Genomic DNA, 17,579 nt, shown 5'->3' on the forward strand with positions numbered 1-17,579 from the left:
AGCCAATAGTAAAAGAATGCTTCTTTTCATACATGTTATGAAACGTCGACATGCTAATTCTATGCAAGACGGCGAACTAATTAGAAATTCGCAAACTGAAAGCAAAGTGTAATGTAGCACAAACTAATTCCATTAAAGAGGACCTCGTTAAATCTAGGCCTAATTGGAAAAATCTCTAATCCTATACCTAAATAATGCTTTAAATTGAAGAGTTGTGCTTATCCAGTTAGCCTATCCTTTCATAAACTGATTTCTGGACACAATAATTACAACGGGGACTTCAAGACACAAACAGTAGGACCATATTGTTTACAGCTGCGATGGGTGATTAGAACGCAGCCAACGTGACCAAACACTTACTGTTCGAGAGGATCCTCAGCTCTGTGACATCACGGCTCTGCAAACTGAAAAAGAAGAAGACAACAGTCAGCTTAATTGCTTTATTTTATTGATTTATTCATTCACCACAATTCCTGCCTGAAACTCCATTAAAATAAAATAAAAATGCTAATTTGGACAGGCTTATGGCCTGGGGGGGGGAGGTGTACACCTTATGCATTCAAACGTCGGCTGGGAATCAAAGCCCTGCTGCTGCAACATGGTCATATAACAGAGCAAACAAAACAAAGACCGGTGTATTTCAAACACAACAACAAATTTCAACTAAAATTGGAATACAACAGCACTTGCGTAAGCGCTTCCAAACACTTCTGGCGAGCCAGCAAACGTCTTATTTTCATTTAACGTTTCCATCGGTGTTTGTCTCAATTTGAACGTGAAGTAAACGAAGACTGTGTCAGTTTAACACCCGGTCTCAGCAGCAGACTTAAGCGCCAATGATTTACAGCCTTGACGCATCACTCAAATTCCACTAGTCCACAATGCAACCTGTCTACAGGACAACTGCAGGATCACACAGAGCCAAGGGAAAAGCAACACAAACAATGAATGACAGCAAAAGGCCCAACATCAATGTTAGCGAACACATCAATGTTACGACAATGATTTTAAATGACAAAGACTCAAGTCTGTTTCTTTATATTAGACTAATTTATTTTCAACATAAAAATGAAGAGGTGATGAACATCTAAGGCTTTCTATACTAATCTTTCAGTGCTCCAGGAGTAGCCTACAAATCACGACAAACTACTTTAAATTGGCAAATATGGACACAGATCCCTGGTCCTGGACTAGCTAGCATTCATCTGAACCTAGGCCTGTGCCATATTACCTCAAACAACATGTCATTCACCTCTCGGTGCACTTGGTAAGGGCCAACTGTTGCTTTCTGGACAATCCTCTCAGTGAGCACAGAGCGAGGTAAACAGGATGCTGTTAAAACTGCACTTGTGCCTTTTCAGCTCAGGAGGCAATTTGCTCTGACTGCTGCTGCTGTGGATGCTATGCCATTTCCTTATTTCCCTGTCCTAGCAGATGCTTCACTCAAAATGGCTTCAGGCTAATTATGGGTATCTTAGGAGTGTGCCTCTACCTTCATTCACTCAAAGCATGAGTATCATTCACACACTAATTACAGAAACATGCCCCCTCGTGCTACGGCTTGGTAACAAATCCATCCGGATTCACCCTTTGTCGATGGAGGACACATTCGGAGGATGACGATGTCCTCTTTTCGCTTCCTGTTTAGCATAACCTGCCAGTACCTAACAGCATCTCAGGTTACACACCATAGAGCCTAGGCTAGTAGTAAGGTTTGACTGCCTGTAAACTCAGCGAAGAGAATAGTCATTGCGCCAAACCAAGTCATCCCATTAGTCGTCCATCTACAGTGAGGTTTATGGAGATTAAAAGCAGATGGGAAGAAGAGAAGGAAAAAAAACATAGAAGAAAAGTCATGTTGACCCGTAGCCTATGAGAAAAACATAGGCTAATGACTTGTATCAAGTCCTAGGCTTAAGTGGTCTTGAATCATACTTTGTGGACATTGACCGACGGGACTAAGGAATGCATAGGCATTGGATGGGCTACGGTGCTGGTTAAGAAAACCAGACAAATCTTGAATAAATGGGCTACAGGCCAAAACTGAGGCCCTTGCAAAAGGTTTAAACAAAGTATGAGCTTATTTACAGAGTAAGTGGGACATTGCATGTCATTTCAGCAAGCCGTGACACCCACCATGTCAGATTGTTCTGAAATCCTTTCTGTAGTTAGAAACAGATAAGATTAGCATTCCTGAAACATTTTGTTAAAATATACATTTGATCTAAGAAATTAAGCTAATTGATTGCACCCAAAATAGCCATCTTCATTTATAGGATTCATATAATCTTCAATAAATATAGTACATAACATCCAATTTTGACCATCATTCTTTGTAACAATGATTAAGATATCCAGTAAAAAAAAAGTCACCCACGGACCCCCAAGCCAACACCACCCCAACAACCATTATGCCGGATCAGGTCTTTATGTTTGACATGTTAAACATGTGATTTGAGTATTTTTTTTCTTCTCCTGTTCAGAGAAATTCATCATTGAAGTCATTATTTTCCATAAATTAGTGTGAAAGTACGACGTTTTGCCCACTGATGCCACAATAGGTGGTTTGTGGGTGACTCGTGACCATTTTATTGGATTCCTCATGTCTTATTCATTGTTAGGTAGAATTATTAAAAGGGGAATACCTAGTCAGTTGTACAACTTAATGCATTCAACTGAATCAGAGGGGTACGGAGGGCTACCTTAAATAGACATCCAAGACTTCGGCGCCCGGGGAACAGTGGGTTAACTGCCTTGCTCAGGGGCAGAATGACAGATTTTTACCTTGTCAGCTCGGGGATTTGACGCTCCTACCCGCCAGGTTAATTATGGTCCAAATCTGATGTTAGGTCAAATATTTATTGAAGATTATATGAATCATATAAATTAAAAATGGTACATTTGAGTGCAATCAATAATTGCAATCAATAATTATTTCTCAGAGATCAAATGTTATTTTAGCCAAAATAATGTTTCAGGAATGGTCATCTTTCTACACTACAGAAACTATTTCAGAACAATGTGAGACAGTGGGTGTCTAAACCCTCTTTGTGCTTTTTTAGTTGTCATGAATCCAAGTTGACACAGAGTCTATGGCCCAGCCAGCCACAAATCTTAAGTCATTACACTGTGCAGCAGGGTTGTCACGATACCAGTATTGACATATACAAAAGGTATCATGGCAAGGGGAAAAAAAACATGAAGCAAACTGAATTTCTTGAGGAAAACAGTCCTAGTGGTGGAAAAAAAGCAGCCGAATGTCATCATGAATCACATGTTTATTTTCCAAGCTATAGCACACAATATTTTACAAACAGTAGGTTATTTTAAAAAGACCAACGAGTTTAGTCTGCTTTGGGTTTTCCTTTTTTCCATGGAAAATCATGTATTGTAGTATCGCAATAGTGGTATCAAATTGTATTTGTCACATGCGCAGAATACAACAGGTATGACTGTGAAATGCTTACTTACCAGCCCTTAATTCTATTTAAGAAATTGCATTGTTGGCAAGAAAATATTTCCTAAAATAAACTAAAGTTAAAACAAAATGTAAATCAAAAAGTAACAAGAAAATTGCATAACAATAACGAGGCTATATATAGGGGGTACCGGCACCGAGTCACTGGGCAGGGGTACAGGTCAGTCGAGGTAATTTGTAAAGTAACTATGCATAGATAAACAGCGAATAGCAGTGTAAAAAAATATAAGGGGGGGGCGCAATGTAAAAATTCCAGATGGCCATTTGATTAATTGTTCAGCAGTCTTATGGCTTGGGGGTATAAGCTGTTAAGGAGCCTTTTGGCCCTAGACTTGGCGCTCTGGTACCGCTTGCCGTGCAGTAGCAGAGATAAGTCTATGAATTGGCTGACTGGAGTCTGACAATTTTTTGGGCCTTCCCCTGACACCGCAAGGAGATCTGGATGCCAGAAAGCTTGGCCCCAGTGATGTACTGGGCTGTACGCACTACCCTCTGTAGCGCCTTACAGTTAGTTGCTGAGCAGTTGCCATAGCAGGCCGTGATGCAGCAAATGAGGATGCTCTCGATGATGCAGCTGTAGAACTTTGAGGATCTGTGGACCCATGCCAAATCTTTTCAGTCTCCTGGGGGGGAAAAGGTGGTGCTGTGCCCTCTTAATGACGGCCTTGGGGTGTTTGGATGATGATAGTTCGTTGGTGATGTGGACACCAAGGAACTTGAAACTCACGACCTGCTCCACTTCAGCCCTGTTGATGTTAATGGGGGCCTGTTCGGCCCTCCTTTCCTTATAGTCCACAATCAGCTCCTTTGGTTTCCTCACATTGAGGGAGAGGTTTTTGTCCTGGCAGTGTCGGACCTCCTCCCTATAGGTGGTCTCATCGTTGTCGTCAGCAAACTTGATGATGGAGTTGGAGTCACGCTTGGCCACACAGTTGTGGGTGAACAGGGAGTACAGGAGGGGACTAAGAACGTACCCTTGAGGTTCCCCAGTGTTGGGGATCTGCGTGGCAGATGTGTTGTTGCCTACCCTTACCACCTGGGGGCAGCCCGTCAGGAAATCCTGGATCCAGTTGCAGAGGGAGGTGTTTAGTCTCAGGGTCTTTAGCTTATTAATGAGCTTTGTGGGTACATGGTGTTGAACGCTGAGCTATAGTCAATGAACAGCATTCTCACGTAGGTATTCCTTTTGTCCAGGTAGGGAATGGGCAGTGTGGAGTGCGATTGAGTCATCTGTGGATCTGTTGGGGCGGTATGCAAATTGGAGTGGGTCTGGGGTTTCCGGCATGATGGCGTTGATGTCAGCCATGACCATCCATTCAAAGCAGGTTACCTTCGCTTTCTTGGGCACAGGGACTAGGGTGGTCTGTTTGAAACATGTAGGTATTACAGACTCGGTCTGAGAGGTTGAAAATGTCAGTGAAGACACTTGCCAGTTGGTCCGCGCATGCTTTGAGTACGCGTCCTGGTAATCCGTCTGACCCCACAGCTTTTTGAATGTTGACCTGTTTAAAAAGGTCTTGCTCATGTAGGCTAATGAGTGCGTGAACACACAGTCATATGGAACAGCTGGTGCGCTCATGCTTTCTTCAGTGTTGCTTGCCTCGAAGCGAACATAAAACGCATTTAGTTTGCCTAGTAGGCTTGCGTCACTGGGCAGCTCACGGTTGGGTTTCCCTTAGTAGTCCGTAATAGTTTCAGCCGTGTCACATCCGACGAGTGTCAGAGTTGGTGTAGTAGCATTCAATCTTAGTCCTGTATTGACGCTTTGCCTGTTTGATGGTTCTTCTGAGGGCATAGGGGCATTTCTTATAAGTGTCTGGATGAGTGTCCCGCTCCTTGAAAGCATCAGCTCTAGCCTTTAGCTCGGTGTGAATGTTAACTGTAATCCATGGCTTCTGGTTGGGATATGTACGTACAATCACTGTGGGGACAACATCGTCGAAGCACTTATTGATGAAACCGGTGACTGAGGTGGTATACCGCTCAATGCCATTGGATGAATCCCGGAACATATTCCAGTCTGTGCTACCAAAACAGTCCTGTAGCGTAGCATTCACATCATCTGACCACTTCTGTATTGGTACTTCCTGCTTTAGTTTTACTTGTAAGCAGGAGGATAGAATTATGGTAAGATTTGCCAAGTGGAGGACTAGGGAGAGATTTGTACGTGTCTCTGTGTGGAGTAAAGTGGTCTAGTGTTTGTTTTTTTCCTCTGGATGCACGTGTCATGCTGGTAGAAATTAGGTAAAACAGATTTAAGTTTGCCTGCATTAAAGTCCCTGGGTACTAGCATCGCTTATGGGTGAGCATTTTCTTGTTTACTTATGGCCTTATACAACTCGTTGAGTGTGGTCTTAGTGCCAGCATCAGTTTGTGGTGGTAAATAGACAGCTACAAAGAATATAGATGAGAACTCTTGGTAGATACGGTGGTCTCCAGCTTATCATGAGGTATTCTACCTGAGTTGAGCAATACCGCAAGACTTCTTTAATTTTTACACATGGCGCACCAGCAGTTGACAAATAGACACACCCTCGCCCGTCGTGTTACCAGACATAGCTGCGCTGTCCTGCCAAAAAAAAAACAGAAGCCCACCAGCTCTATATTATCCATGTCTTCGTTTAGCCATGTCTCGGTGAAAGATAAGATATTACAGTTTGTAATGTCCCGTTGGTAGGATAGTCTTAATCGTAGATCGTCCAGTTTGTTTTCAGATTATTGCACTTTGGCCACTAATACAGAGGGTAGAGGTGGTTTACCTACTCGTCTGAGAATTCATATGAGGCACTCTGCCCTCCTCCCCCTTTTCTTCACGTGGATGACAGGGAGTTGGGCCTTATTCTCGACAAAGCAGTAATATATATATATATATATATATATATACACATATACACACTTTGCTTCGGACTCATTAAATTAAACAAATCTTCGTCAAGTTCAAGGTGAGTAATCTGTTCGGATGTCCAGAAGCTCTTTTAAGAGACGGTAGCAGCAACATTATGTACAAAATGAGTTAAACAATGCGAAAAAAAACAAAATAGCACAGTTGGTTAGGAGCCCCTAAAATCCCACTATGTAGGATGATAAAACCAACAGTCCTGCACAGCTGTAATGTTTTCCACATGCAGAAAAACCTACCAAAGTAATTTCTCACATTTCCACCAGGACAAACCATTCCCTGCCACGCTGGCATACAACATGACCAGAAAACGAACATGAGAGGTTCTTGAAAACATCCTATTTTACATGTCCTTTGAGACATCATTGGAGGAAATAGGCCTTAAACAAAACAGTTTAGATCCCTGGTTGTGTGGAGTTCCCAGAACACAATCTCACATCTCAATCAGCAACAGTAGTCCAAAAGTATTCAAATCCACTTGAGGAATGTAGTGATGTTCTGACAAGAGAGTGATGAGTTCAGTTGTATCCCCGAGTGCCAAAAAACGGTATTCAGAGAGAAATATGTTTCCTAAAAGATGCCGGTGTTCCTGTCTGTATGCTTAAATTAGCTCTAAATACTTGGATTACACCAGGGAGTTTCTCACACAGGATTTGCCATAGCATGGAGAAGTGGTTTCCATCCATCTCCACACAACTTGCATGTCAAAAACAACCTCAGCAAAATGCAATGAATACACCGTTTATACCTCACATAAAACAGACAGGCTCTTCCTGCAACTACATCTGTTTCATTTTGTGGTTGGAACATCAGTAGAGGATGAGGGGAGATAAGCAGATATTATTTCTCTTTTCTCTTCTCTGATGTTTTATCCAGCACTGGAAGCACAAAATGTCACTCCCTGGCCTCAAATAAAAGGTCTTTCCCAGTAGCTCCTTTGAACTGCTGCTTGGGCTGAACCTTCTCATGTTACGGCTAGCTGTCTTTCCATGCCATAATTTAAAGAATAGAGACAAGAGCATGAGACTGCCTTGAGAGAAAGCTCAACAACAGCAGCAATGTTGAGTAATAAATAACAGTTATTTTCCAAGAGGTTTGCTTTTCCATCCTAGCTCCGCAAAGCTGTGATGGATTACAGAGTTTCACTATTTAATACGGAGTTCAGTGGGGAAGACTTTTTTGTCTGTCAAACTAACAGTGTCTTAACGTGTTCGGGTCATTTACCAACCTCAAAACATCAAAACCCTTTTACAGCACCCACTATGGCCTATTTCAAACACTTTCATTCATGATAGGTTCCTACATTTGTTTGTGGTTTTTGAAATGCTTTGAAGGTGATATTAAATTTGTTTTCGGCATTGTGGTGGAAATTAAGCAGCAATAGGAAAAATGAGGAAGATCCTAATAATCACGCCTACTGTAGTGTAGGTCCACGTGAGACACCTCTGTGCTCATACAGATTATTCCTGATAATCCACTCCTTCCAAGCTGGGGATCCTTTTACCACTCAGCTAAAACAGGGTCCTACACTTGGTGCTATAATTGAATAAAAATAGGTTTATTTACAGTGGGCGATGTCTCCTTTCAATCTTACCTCAAATAATCCTTGTAGGCTATTAACTAAATAACTTGAACAAGTGTTGTCTTAACATGGAAAAGCGTCGGGAAGGTTTTTGTAATGTTAGCTAAAAAGGGAGTCGCATCGTTCTAAATGCACAAATGTCATCCGTCTTCCCTACAATCATGTGGAGTGGCAGGGTCCCTTTGCCTCCTTCCCCCTCCTCTATCTTGGGAGACACATTAAGCAGAGCTTGAATCAACAAAGCAGAATGTATCCGAGGTTGGTCTCTACTGACCCAGACACACTCGGTAAGGACAGATTCAAAACATTCACTCCCCCCCCCTTTCCTTGTAATTTCATGCAGTGTTCGGTGAAAATTAAATATTTAAAATCGTGGCTGCAGCAAGCTTGCTAGCACAGCTTAAATATCAAGCCTTTGTGGCAGCAGTGACCAGATTTTAAATGCAGGAAGATCAATAAATTAAAAGGAGCCCTGCTGTGCTGAAGCACAATCTTGGTGTGTGAGTGGAATGGGTTAGGCCTATAATAGCCAGTGAGAGTCTGCGCTCATCCTGCAACCATCTGAATTATGAATAGTCTACATGGAGTTTATTCACCAAATCCCAGTGTCCTCTGCCTCCACAATTCCAGTAGTTTAAACATGTACTACATGCAATTTCACCTAAGGATACAAATAGCAGTAAGCAGCCAAACAAATAGTCCAAACTATTAGCGTTTCAAACATGGAGTACTTATCACAGCAGGAGACTTCAATCATTGGAGCACCCGTTCTTCAGCTAAGACATTATGAAAAGCATCTCCAGGAGCAGAAAAATAAACCAGGAGGAAACAAACACAAAAGGGAGAGAAAAAAAAAAAAAGTAATCTCCCACTCCCTGACATGTTCCTAATAAACAACCCTCCTTAATAGTTCTCCAGCTCGGCCAATCAGAAAGTGTCAACCCTGACCTACAAAAGGATCACGTCAAACCTTAAAAATGTTTAAAAACATCAATCATGAAAACAAGAGAAGACGTTGAATTATACAGTATTAACCTCTAGGGTTTGCATACAAAGACCTTAGATTTATTGATGCCTGTGTGTTAAGGGCCTCGCCGCGCTGTTCTTTACAGTGAACCGGCTGCCAATTTGATGGACCTCTCAGCCCTCAGCAGGAGTTCAGCGTCTTTGATTAATGAGTGCAAGCTTGTGGAAGAGGGTACGAACAGGAGGGACAGGAGAAAGAAATGGTGTGAAAATGCACAATTGCCAGTCCTTTAATAGGACGGCTGCCATAATTACTGATGGGTCTAGTTCCTCCTTTTAGAAGAGCCAAACACACTTGGACTCCTTTCAACCAAAAGATTGAAAAGAGGCTGACCCCCCCAGTCTTGTTAAAATCCTCACACTCGACTTCGAGATGGCAATGGTGACTATTCAGAGACACTAAATGACAAAAAAAACAATCTTGTTAAATCCAGATAACCCACGTTGGTGACAAACGTTTTCCACCTCGCCTGTTTGGAACACAAACCAACAAAAAAAAAAAAAAGAAAAGAAAAAAAAAAAAAATCTGTTTTCTCTTGGAAATTCACCTTGAATGATAAACAGCAATAATGTGTATCGCTGTTTCACTTAGACTAGGCCTAGTACAGTGACATATTTTGGATTGTCAATTAGGCTAACTTAATGTTGTCATCAGAAGCAGGACATCTACCCGAAACAAATATCAATGTTTTACATTCTGGTACAGGCTATATTGTGCTACTTAGGCTAGGCTACATGTTCTCAAGCAGACTAAGGGGGGGGGAACACCTCGTATCTGCTAATTAGCCTACCAGTTAAACTAACAGGTTGTTGGTAAATTATAATGAATATACTTTTGTTGTGTGCCTAATAGCCCACCTTAACAATAAGAAGCAAACTATTACACCACATGCAAGGAATAGGCTGTAATTAACCAAGTGGTTGAATGGGTGAAAATAATGGAGCTAAAAATACATTTTATTAAAATGACACCACTGGGGCTGGTAGCATTTAAACGTGCCGCTTCAAGTAATTCAGCAACGTTGAGAGATAATGCTAAGATTTTCCATCCTTGAAGAACAATACCCTGCGATATTCCAAACATTCAAATGCGCCACTGCTATTTTTATTAATGCTAAAGCTCACATCCAGAGCTGGTGACTTGTTGTGGTGCATTATTGTTTCCTCATTCTGAGACTGTTTTCAAGGACACGAGCTCTGAATAAATATGAGGCAAATTCAGTGACCTTCCAGCATTGTATCTGGTTATTGGTTGATTCATTGGCAGTTACTGGATGCATGCATAACATATCAAGGCTGTAATCTGATTTATCTTGCATCCTTGGCTGGAATGGCTGCTTGAGCCATTTAAATGAATCGACTTTATGGGGAATAATGTCTATTGCCATTTCACTTAGACGGTATGCAATAGTTAATCAATGAACTATTTACAAAAGACCAGTCAATCCCTCTGTAGCACAAGTGGCAAAAGCAAAGCAGTGCCAAAGGAAGTTCACAAATGTGACATGTGAAATCAATGGCCCCAAACAAACAATCATGTTCTCCATTCAGTGAGTGTGGTGTAAGTGATACTAAAACTTATTTAAACTCAGAAGCTTGTTGTGTTTAAAGCTTGATTCCCAGGTTATTACCTCACTATATACATGTTTTGCAATACAGTCTTTATTTTTCTTAAAATACGCTTTGGTCAAAATTGGATCTAGGCCTGTTACTAAGTTACTGGCCAAATCCATTTTAAATTTGACATCCTAATGGAGAAAGGCCAGACACAACCAGTAGACATCATAGGCTAGCTAGATTTACCTTATAGTCTAACAGCCCTATAGTATTGGATCTGTACAAGCCACGACAGATATGTTCTATCACTTGTGCAGAGGTCAAATAACAAAGAGCCTAAAGGCCTATTAATAACTTAAGCTATTATACCTTCAGTTCCATCAACAAGGCAACAGTAGGCATTTGCAATCAGAGTTTAAACTGTGGGCACATGAGTGTCCTGCACGTGTGCATGAATAAGTGCATGCATGTGCATTTGAGTGTGTGTGCTGGGGGTTAAATTCATTGCCAGTGCCACCGATGGTTTCCTAACATCTCAACGAAGGATCACAAGTTAAGCATTTCACTGTACTTGTGCATGTGACAAATAAAACTTGAAACTTGTAATGAAGCAGATGTCAAGTCGATTCATCCGAGGGAAGTGGAAGGCATTCCCATAAGAGAAAGCTGTTTGGCTAAACATCTGCTCCTTTACATTTGAGTTATGCTGTGAATATTCAAACAAAGAAATGGGAGGTGGAGCAATTAGCATTTAGAGCAGAGGTATTCTGCTCTCAGAATATTATTTTTTTGGGGGGTGGGCAGTTTTAAAAGAATCCCCTGAATGAACCACAGATTGGCAAAGCCAAAGACAAGTAGGTAAGCATTGTTGGTAAAATATCAGGTTACATTTTGGACACTGAAGTGAATAAGACACAAGGTTAGAGTGAAAAACAGGACACGTTAAATACATAGGACCTAGACATAGCTTGGTCGACATGACAACACCATACATAAGATGTCAGTATGGACTGTAACTTTGTAGAGCATTAGCCTGCTTAGCCAAAACGGGGTCTATTCAATCAAATGTAATGTCATATAAAACGGATTCCTTGCCCTAACTAATTAACCAAATACTGAAGGCTATTGAAAGTGAAAATCAGTCTAATAAGTAAAATGTTGATAACACTTGACTCAATCATCCTGCCACCACTCAAAATGACAAGCCCTATTAGGCAAATGTGTGCCTTTGCATTGTTAAAACCTTCACTCCATGAAAAAGGTGTCTTAGAAATATGAAATCAATCGCCTCATTCAGTCCAAATGTTACAAAGAATCAGATGTTACCAGAACTTCAGATGACGTCATATCTTGAAACGTTTGACAACTTTTCGGTCATAAGCATTCTGGATCTTTGAAGCGAAAAGAGTGGGTGGGTTAAAATTGCCCAAATGGCGAGTGGCTTGTTGTTTAGATCGCAGAAAAATGGTGGATATTGTAATATTACACAAAGGGATACATTTCATCAACTCAGCCGGGCTGCAGCTGCTTTTCTTTATAGGAAGCAACACAAAAGACAAGAGGAAAGGAGCTTCGGACAGACCCAAGCAGTGGACTGGCTGAAACTGCTGATTTCCACTGACACCTCCAAACATATATATATAACAATTATGCTACACCACAAATAAGTAATAACGAACTAATGTTTAATTTGTGGTTTCATTAGGTTTCATCGATGACGAGCAGACGCTGGCATTATCGGTAAAGAGACACCAACATCGGGTTGACACTATCCACATGACCTGCAACAATGTTTTAAAACATTTCAAAACTTAACACTTCAAGTGATTATAAACCTAGTTAACACAAATGTATTTACTCTGCCAAATAGATAGCGTAAGAAAAGGGCAGTTAAGCCGCACCAGCTACAACACAAAAGACAAGGTTCGCTAGCTGAACAGCAAGCTGACAGCAACCGACTCGGGTCCACACCGTAAAAAGTGATGGAAATCGACTGTCTCGTCATTAAGTTGGCTACCAACTAGCTGTACTGTAAATAGTTGCAAAGTCACAACACCAGAGTGCTGCTATTATTGCTACATTTACAAGTGTTCCCATTCTTGACAAGTTTGTATCAAGCTGCACCACTCAGGTTAGGTTAGATGAAGAAAAAGAGCAAGCCGCTGGACAGCGCTGATAGAACGAGGTGCTAGCTAGCTAGCATGCATCCCTATCAAAAATGACAAAACTGAACGTCGCCGTGAATGATAACGCAGGCTAACTTCCACACTGCAAAACATAAGGAAACTCACCTTAATGTTCGTCACTTTATGTATACTCCGTCAGTTACTATTCAAAAGAGCCTTTATGTTCCTCTCCTTCGCGATTTACGTTACGTTGGGTTGAAGTCAGTGGCAGGAGATGATAAAGACGAGAATTGGGCATTAATTGAGTCGTGGCGAGAGTGGGTAGCTATGTGTGAGTGCGTTAGTTACCAACGGCAGATTGAGGGAGACTCCAGACTCCTCAAGGTTTGTTCAGCTTCACTTCAAGGAACGACAAGTGACGTCAGTTAAAAAGCTCCAACAATGCTAACTTTTGTCTGATTACTTAACAATTCAGTGCTATAGATGACTGTAAGCAGATACCAGGCATCTGGTAGGTATTACGCGTTTGTTTGTTTTTAATCCTGGAAGCGATCTATGATTGATATAGCATTTTAACAAGATAAAAAGTTAAATGGACTCTGTAAAAGCAAATAACGTTTATTGTGGTAAACTAATAGGATGAATGAGGAATGCAGGTGTGGGGGAAAGAACTGGGAAAGATCTGGCAGTGTATACACCTTGATTATTTATTTGTACAATAAGTCACTGCAATTATGTAACAAAAGGCATAATTAATCAAATAATAAGTGAGGAGATTACACATATACACTTTCTTTTCATCTGTGGGGATCAAGTGACTCTTACAATATCTGTTTTTGTCTTAGGATCATAAAATATGAGATAAATGAAAAGGTACATCTTGAAACATTACATACTCACAGATCCCAGTGAATTATTTGAATATACTGTACCTTTGGTCCTTTGAGTAAGTGACTTGCAGTAATACAACAACTCAAAGAAATCTTTATGTATTAACACATCTCCTAGAGTTGAGCAAAGACTGCCATCTGTGCCTAATTGTGTTTTTCCATTCTTTTGTCAGACAATCAGCAACAGGCTGAGCAGAGACCTTGTGACCTAGTCTGGGTTAGACAGGGGGTGCAAATGATTACATTCAACAAACAACTGAAGTGCAATATGCTGCAAATTCTCTCCTAGAAACTGGGAAAATGTGGATAGTTTATGTCGATAGGCCTACTGTGCAATCAATCAATCAATTGACAGGTGGAAAGGTAGAACAAAAAATAATATTATGTTTGTGACTCAATTTAGTGCTTATCAGGAAATATTCTAGATTTTAGATTTTTTTTTAAATATATATATTTTAACGCTATTATGAGACATATAGGCTACATATAATCACCCAAACCTTTAATTAAATTGTTGATATGTGGCTTTTACACAGATGGCAACAAATTGCTCAGAGAAAGCAGAAATTATCAGCGAATGCTTTGTGTTTGAATGTTCAAGGGAGCAAAATGCTTCTGAATTAAGGGAACTGTGGCTTTTTCTTAAGCAAATTGTACATCCACTGGAGGTAATTGGAGACAGTAATTAAGAAACAAAGTACTTAAAGATGTGTGTGGGGGGGGGGAATCCTTATTCAGCATTGTGAATGTAAAACAGGTTTATTTGCTTGTTCACCATCCCTTGTGCTCATTGATTTTCCTCCCCTTCCTCTGAGTCAATTTCGACACTGCATTCAGACGGCCTGAAACGGATGAATCAAGCTTGCCTGAATCGACAGAGATGGTGAGAAAAAATAATTTGATGATTTTGTCACTGTAACAGCAGGATGCTGGGATTTTAATTGTATTGGAGAATCATCATTTGGGATACAGAGTGATGAAAGAGCTCAGAGCTGCATCATTATAAGAGGGTTCACTGGCAAGGCCTTTTTGCATGCAGTGAAAATGTCTAGCATTACCTAGGTCATTTGTAACATAATAAGTGCAAGTCCAATGACTGCAATGCAAGCACATGGGGAGGGGGGGGGGACAAACAGTCTGCCCGCTTATTTGGGACAACATTTTTAAACAGTCTTGATTAGAAAGTATAATGAGATACCAAAAGACATAGTAAAGATGATGTCTCCGGAGGCTGATGGAAGACAAATGAATGTGGTGATTTAGTTTGAATTATTATCAGTCCATGGCAAGCCCAGGAAACCCACCAGCCATTGTGGCTGGGGCAGTGCTTGCCGTTATTGATTTTTGCCTGACACATTCAAAGAATACAGATTTGAATCATTTCAGTACACAACACCTTATAATTCCAATAAAAAAACAAGAGCCTTCCAGCACCACACATACATTTAATTTAAATGACACAAATTCATCTCTGAGCTACAAACAGGGTAAATGCAGTCCAAGGTTTTTGTACATAATTACGCTCAGGGTTAATCCGCTAGGCCTCTTTAAAAGCTTAATAGTACAATAAATACAGAACAGTTTTCTACTGCGGACCAACTAATCTACAGTGAATTAAAACATTTAGTGCTTTACATATTATGGAAATATTGCCCTGCAAATCAGTGTTTTCTCATTTTCAAAAGCATGGTCTGTTTTTCATGCAGCAATGGTGTTAACTTCTTTTATCCATAGATATTTTAAGTATCACTGGTTTTGTGCTACTTATTAGCTATTTGATGATATGAGCCTCAGGAGAATTACACGACAATAAGGTATATATTGCCCTTTGTTTTCAGCACAAAACATTCCTCTCCAGATAGGTAATGTAGGTTAGTGATGACATGCTTGTATGTCTTGGACCAACACTAATGATGATGATAATAATAATAATAATTTATTACATTTCTATAGCGCTTATCTGAGAATCTCAAAGCACTTTAAGAGCAAAAAAAACAAGCAATATGTCATGAGAGGTCACTCAATAGAGGCCAAGTCTTTGTAAGCTGCATCCTTTGAAGATTGAGAGGGTCAGTTCATGGCTCAAGTGTAGGGATCTGGTCAGAGGATGGCAGATGATGGTGATGGAGCCCGCTGATGATCTTGTAGAGGGCAAGTCAGGAAACCAGCCTGTCTCTTATAGCCGCTGGACTTCTCCTCTTCCACTCTGTGTAACACCAACTTGGGTGATGCCTTGGTAGCTCTGGGTGCCAGAAAGCTCACCACACAAAGTTCAGAATAGTAGCCAGTCGTTCACTACCAGCCCTCTGCCTCAGCACTGCTGTATTCCTCCGTCTCCCATTCCTCTTACGCTTCAGGCGACTCCTCAAATGATGTTAGCAGAAGATTAGGAATTGGCAGCCAGGTGAAGCAAAACAAAAGCTGGTACTGTGTCCAGATACATTCTTCAAATAAAACCATTAGCCAGCTATGTAGCTAGCTAGCCAAGCCAAAAATAAGTGTTAACCTGTCAGTCAATCTGCAAAGACACCAGATATATGCTACAAAAACTCAATGTTATTGGTACTGTGTGTGAAGTACTGCCTGTGTCAGATCCCAAAAGATTTGTGAAGATATTAATAATATAACAACTGGTCTGGTGCAATGCCAGTGGTACCTCAGGTGTGCTCATCAACCCACACGGTGTTGGAAGTTAATTTCAGGGGATATCTGTCAGGTTCTGACCTTAGTTCCTTTGTTTTGTCTTTTGTTTTAGTATGGTCAGGGCGTGAATTGGGTGGGTTGTCTATGTTAGTTTGTCTATGATTTTCTATTTCTGTGTTTGGCCTGGTATGGTTCTCAATCAGAGGCAGCTGTCATCATTGTCCCTGATTGAGAACCATATTTTGGTTGCCTGTTTTCCATTGTGTTTTGTGGGTGGTTATTTTCTGTTTAGCGTTGTGTTGCACCTTACAGGACTGTTCATTGGTTGTTTATTGTTTTGTTTTCTGTAACGGCTTTCTTCTACCTCCTTCTCTGACGAAGAGGTGGAATAAGGATCGGACCAAAATGCAACGTGGTTCGTTCGATACATCTTTAATGAAGAAGAACACGAACAATACAAAACAACAAACGTCGAAAACCGAAACAGCCCTGACTGGTGCAACAAACACAGAGACAGGAACAATCACCCACAAACACACAGTGAAACCCAGGCTACCAAATATGGTTCCCAATCAGAGACAATGATAATCACCTGACTCTGATTGAGAACCGCCTCAGGCAGCCATAGACTAATCTATACACCCCACACAACCCCAAGACGAAACACACTACAAATAAACCCATGTCACACCCTGGCCTGATTCAATAAATGAATATAACATAATAAATATAGACCAGGGCGTGACAGTTTTCAGTGTTCATTAAAATATTTAAAATATGGACACTTACCACGCTGCACCTTGGTCCTCCTCTCTATCTCCAGACGACAAGCGTTACAATATCAGACATTTGTACCAAGGGAAGCAGATCAATCTCTAATTTAAGATAGATGTGCTATTCCTGTTAACTACATATGTATAAATAGAATATTTATTGAGTGAAATGACTTCATTAGATTTTAAACACCACACCACTGTCTCTGCTTACAGCATGAAGTGTTATGTCGCTATAGCGGCAGGACTGGGATGATAAAGAATTGCATTCAAAATGTCCTAAGTCTCGCACTCCTCGAAAATATTTCTGAAATGCATGTAGCACAGATAGGCAAGGCTTTAACATTTGTGTGGGGATTTCAAATAGCCCTTCGCCCGGCATTAAAAAGGACATGATTAATCAAGGGAAACATCGGCCAGTATGACACAAACATCATCGGGATTAATAAAGGAATGCATTTGTGGAATATTGATAGATTCATACAACATACAAGATCATTGACTAACCTGTCATCTTGACATTATAAAATTTCACCATGAAAACGTACTCATTTCCCATGTCATTCACATAATAACAATCATTCCCAGCAAATTATTGACCTAGA

General features: G+C 40.7%; 1 protein-coding gene across 13 annotated transcripts in view; it reads right to left on the reverse strand.

Moving 5' to 3' along the window:
* Positions 1 to 13,019, reverse strand: part of LOC135547174 (bromodomain adjacent to zinc finger domain protein 2B-like) — an 84,952-nt gene extending 71,933 nt beyond the window's left edge. For all 13 annotated transcript variants that reach the window (XM_064975918.1, XM_064975922.1, XM_064975921.1 and 10 more), the window contains exons 1-2: positions 12,834 to 13,019; positions 361 to 404 (exon numbers count right to left, since the gene is read on the reverse strand). The gene's annotated coding sequence lies outside the window, so the exon portion shown is untranslated. The remainder of the gene's footprint in view (positions 1 to 360; positions 405 to 12,833) is intronic.
* Positions 13,020 to 17,579: the final 4,560 nt, after the last annotated feature.

Source organism: Oncorhynchus masou, chromosome 10, assembly GCF_036934945.1.
Source record: "Oncorhynchus masou masou isolate Uvic2021 chromosome 10, UVic_Omas_1.1, whole genome shotgun sequence".
NCBI classification, from domain to species: Eukaryota; Metazoa; Chordata; class Actinopteri; order Salmoniformes; family Salmonidae; genus Oncorhynchus; species Oncorhynchus masou.